General features: G+C 36.5%; 1 non-coding gene across 1 annotated transcript; it reads left to right on the top strand.

Moving 5' to 3' along the window:
- Positions 1 to 1,139: 1,139 nt before the first annotated feature.
- On the top strand, positions 1,140 to 1,211 carry TRNAD-GUC (transfer RNA aspartic acid (anticodon GUC)). Its single transcript has one exon. It is a non-coding gene; the product is annotated as a tRNA-Asp (tRNA).
- The last annotated feature ends 3,968 nt before the right edge of the window (positions 1,212 to 5,179 follow it).

Raw genomic sequence — 5,179 nt, 5'->3', positions numbered from 1 at the left:
CTCGAGCTTTTGAGTGATGATTCCTCTAAAGTTATAAGGTGGATGCAACAGAAGAAGCCTTTAAAGAGCGAAATTGAGTGTTGCGCTACTTAGATGAACTGGAAAAAGTCTTTCAGATAGAAGGATGGGTTTATCTGGAAATGCCAACGAAAAGACTGCTTGAAGTACAAATCGACCAAGTCAATTAGAATATATATATATTTTTTGTCCGTTCTAGTATGGCGTATTCATGTTATGTATCTTTGGTGTTAAATCTTAATCTTTATACCACTGGTGATATTCGGCGTACTGGAGTGACAATTGTTCAGGTTTTCATGGGGTGACAATTCTTCATATAGGTTATGGGGTAACAAAGCTAGGTTAAATAATGTTAGGTTAACTTAAGTTAGATTAAGTTAGGTTAAACTAGGTTAAGTTAGGTTAACTCAAATGTTAGGTTAAGTTAGGTTAACTCAAATGCTAGGTTAAGTTAGGTTAACTCAAATGCTAGGTTAAGTTAGGTTAACTCAAATGCTAGGTTAAGTTAGGTTAACTCAAATGCTAGGTTAAGTTAGGTTAACTCAAATGCTAGGTTAAGTTAGGTTAACTCAAATGCTAGGTTAAGTTAGGTTAACTCAAATGTTAGGTTAACTCAATTGTCAGGTTAAGTTAGGTTAACTCAAATGTTAGGTCAAGTTAGGTTAACTCAAATGTTAGGTTAAGTTATGTTAACTCAAATGTTAGGTTAATTCAAACGTTAGGTTAAGTTAGGTTAACTCAAATGTTAGGTTAAGTTAGATTAACAACTCAAATGTTAGGTTAAGTTTGATTAACAACTCAAATGTTAGGTTAAGTTAGATTAACAACTCAAATGTTAGGTTAAGTTAGATTAACAACTCAAATGTTAGGTTAAGTTAGATTAACAACTCAAATGTTAGGTTAAGTTAGATTAACAACTCAAATGTTAGGTTAAGTTAGATTAACAACTCAAATGTTAGGTTAAGTTAGATTAACAACTCAAATGTTAGGTTAAGTTAGATTAACAACTCAAATGTTAGGTTAAGTTAGATTAACAACTCAAATGTTAGGTTAAGTTAGATTAACAACTCAAATGTTAGGACGTAAAGTTAAATTAGGCTAAATTAGGTAAGTTAAATCAGTCCTCGGTAGTATAGTGGTGAGTATCCCCGCCTGTCACGCGGGAGACCGGGGTTCGATTCCCCGCCGGGGAGAATCAATTTTTGGAAGCTCGCTGTCTGAGCGGATTTGGGCGTCGTTACTTTAATCGAGTTCCGCTTGGCGAGAATTTTTTTCTTGTAATTGTCTGTTTCACTTGACTTGGTGATGATACAGTTCAGCTGAATCGTGGACACAATCCCACCGCGACAAAACTGCTTACATAAAATCCGTTTGGTCGGTGTGAAATTTCAGATAGAATCACTTTGAGGGGGACTTTGTGTAACTTGTAACTTTCATACTGTGATACAACATTGAAAACTGCGCTATAGTATTTCAATTGTTAATCATTGCAATGCTGACAAGGTTACAAAATTTAGAATTCATATAACTAATGGTTAGATAGATTAAGGTGGTGTTGGGTCGGGTAAGGGTAGGTTTAGTTTGTTTAAGTTAGGTCAGGTTACGTTGGGGAAATCTTCTTATAGGAATAGTTAAGGGGACGTTTTTTGATATGGTAACTCGGGAGAGAAGGAAATTCATCATGTCCCCACCCATGGGTACTGATTGTCTTTACGAAAAAATCACACAAATTAGCCTTCTATTTGCACAAAATACAAAAGTATTTAGTGAGTGGGTTTTTGTCCAAGTAGGGGTTTTGTCCGTAACCTAGTTAAGTTGTGCACTGTTGGAGTCAAGAATTACAGTATTGGATTCGCAGCTAGTTGTTGGGAGGTTAAAGATGAAATTCGATGAGGATGAGTCGAATGACAAAGAGGTTGATTTGATGGCAGGCGAATCTGGTTACAATTCACAAGGGCTGATTAAGTGAGGTGGTGGCTGGTTGAGCAACTCGCTAGTGAATAACTCCTCGTGGTGCCTCTAGCAGGATCGGATTGCATAGTGGCAGAGTTGAACTGGGTGATATTTGTTCTAGGTTTAAGTTTGATTTGACTGCTTTTATTTTTGTTATGAAGTGATTAATAGAAACCAGAGAAAAATAAATAGATGGTTAAGTTAGTAGGCAGAAGGGATATGGGAATTGGCCGACCTATGTCTACCGATGACCGGACATTTAGGCCACATACGTTTGCCTCATGGGCCACCCTGATACGTTAGAACTACGAAATATCAATATATATATATATATATATATATATATATATATATATATATATATATATATATATATATATATATATATTTCAATATCCTTTTTTTTTTTTTCCTTGCTTATATTTCGTAGCTTATTGTTATTGTGCTTGAATGGATTAGAGTAGTGGTTTCCAAAGTGGAGGGTACCATCCCCCTGGGGGAATGTAGGACAAAACAGCCCTTTCCCCGGATAAAGCACCTCCGGACAAAACACCCTCCAGGCAAAACACCCCGGACAAAAAATAACAATAATAATATATTTAACCAGTTTGTTTATCAGTGAAAGAATTATATCATCATCATCATCGGGTTGTTTTGACCGTGGGGTGTTTTGTCCGGATTCGCCTGGGGACGGCTAAAAGAATCTGTGGAGCGGTGAGGCAAAAGGGGCCGACAGGTTGGCATTAGGAGCAGTCAATAAATATATTTTTGTTTATTATTGAAGTATTAGTGAAAATATTAGCTCACAGTTAAATGACTCCACTATACCAGGTAATCAGTCTTTGCTTCTTGTTTATGTTATTTGTGCAACAGATGGAACACCATCGATGATAGGTCGTCATCATTGTTTCGACAGCTTTGCACTGATGATAATAAAGAGTTTGAATGTTTGTTGTTACACACAGAAGTTAGATGGCTGTCAAAAGGAAGCTGGCTGAGTCGTTTTTATTCATTGTTTGACACAACTGTAGAATTCTTACAAGACTAACGCTATGCTCTATGATGAAATACTCGTAAGAAACATCAGGCATGACATTACTTATTATATGTCAGATGTAATCATAAAATTCAATGAAGTTAACTTGTAGTTGCGGGGAAATTATGCTAACTTTATTAAAATCAAGTCAACTATCTCTGCCTTCCAGTCTAAGTTACAGTTATTCAGATGAGACCTAGCCCGTCACGAACCAGTTTTAAAGCATCTCTTAATTGGAGAAGAAAAAGAGCATACCAGATGATTACCTTCAAATGTGTTGTGTACATCTGTACGAGTCTCAAAGAGACATTTCTGAGAGATTTCAAGATCTTTTGTTGCTGAATATACCAGACTGGGTGAACTTTCCATTCTTAGATGTCAACATTTCATGTTGCTGACATAGTTAAAACTGCTAAGTTAATTTGTTTGTTAAATTAGGTTTCATTTGTGAAATACACCTTTGTGCTTCATCTTGCTGTTTTCAAATTGAAGCATACAAAAAAAAGGTGCGCATATGTGTGAGGGGGCGTCGGGAATTCACCTGAAAGTGAAGGGGGTGCCTACCTGAAAAAAAAGAGAACCACTGGGATAGATCATGGATTATTGACAGAAAACAGCGGGTCACCATTAGCGGTTTAAAATCTAGTGGAGTTTCCAGGACTCGGTTGTGGGCCCTCTATTGTCCATTATGTATATAGATGACTTGGACAATGGGATTGATAGTAATGTTAGTAAGTTTTTGGATGACGCTAAAATAGAACGCCATATTAGGTCAGGGTAAGACGCTGGGATACCGTAGGAGGGTCTGGATAATTTGTTTTCATGGTAGGCGAAATGGACTTAGATATCAAAGTGCAGTGTGTGTTAAACATAGGATTACACAACCCAGCAAACAGGTATAGCTTGGATAACGCCATATTAGATAAACAGGAATGTAAAAAGGACTTAGGGGTGCTAGTGAGTCCTGGCCTTAAATCCAGGAAACAGTGCATTAGTGACAGGAATAGGACGAACAGAGAATTGGAATTTATTGCAAGGACGGTTACATACAAAAGTGCAGATGTGGTTATCAAACTCTATCTGGTGATGGTTAGGCTCATCCTTGACTATGCGATATAGTTCTGGTCTTCGTCCTATCGAATGGACAATTCACTAGAATCAGTACAGAGAAGAATGGCCAAAATTATGCAAGGACTTAGAAATTTACCTCAACTTACATTCTCTAGAAAGACAAAAGTGCGGGGTGATCCAATAGAGCTATTGAAATGGTTCAAGGGTTTTAAAAAGGGTGATGCAGTCAATGTAATCATATTAAGGCAGAAGTGCAAGACTCGTAGTATTGGGTTTAGATTGGACAAATTTAGGTTTAAGAAGGAAATAAACAATAACTAGTTTACCAGTTGAGTGGTTAATGAATGGAATAAACTAACCAACCATGTACTGAGTACTGAAACTATTGGTTGTTTTGAGAGAACGTTAGATAATTTTAGGGATAAGGATGGTAGATGGTAATGGACACGGAACTACCTAGAGTAAGCGTTATGGTTTCTTGCAGCCTCCTTCATCCTTATGATCTTACGTTAGATTTTTATATCTTAATGTCATATTTTGTAATATATTGATTTCTAATTTCCTTCTGATTATTTTTCATCCTTTATTGTCACATTTTCTCCGAATGTAATAGTTGCTAATACTTTTTATATCCTCATGCCTATATCATGTATTTTATTAGTTTTGTATTTCATACCTTATGTTTTATATTTAATGGTGCTGTTGCTTATATTTTGTAATTTGTTGCTTTATGTCATACACCATAACCCAACATGTGGTAAGCTCTACCCAACATGTGTTAAGCTCTAGTAGGAGTCAAGTTAAACCAAACTAGGCTGTTACTTATTTACCCCAGCGCGCATTTAGTATTTACTTGATATGAAATATTAAACTGTGATATGCGCAATAGAATTACTGCTCATTGCTTCCAGGATTTTTTCATATTTTGTTCCGTGCCCAAATATCTTACCTTACGTGGTCCAAACGTCTTAGGCTACGGACGCACGAGAGGCTGTTTAGCCGTTTTTATAGAACACACTACTTTTAATGGAATTGCGCGCATTAGTTACTTAACCGCTAATACGCGCAATTCCATTAAAAGTAGTGTGTTCTATAAAAACG

This window comes from Oratosquilla oratoria, chromosome 3 (genome assembly GCF_046742065.1).
Source record: "Oratosquilla oratoria isolate Oo_2021 chromosome 3, ASM4674206v1, whole genome shotgun sequence".
Taxonomy (NCBI): domain Eukaryota; kingdom Metazoa; phylum Arthropoda; class Malacostraca; order Stomatopoda; family Squillidae; genus Oratosquilla; species Oratosquilla oratoria.
The sequence above is the reverse complement of the archived record's forward strand: the minus strand, read 5'-3'. Positions and strand labels throughout refer to the sequence as shown.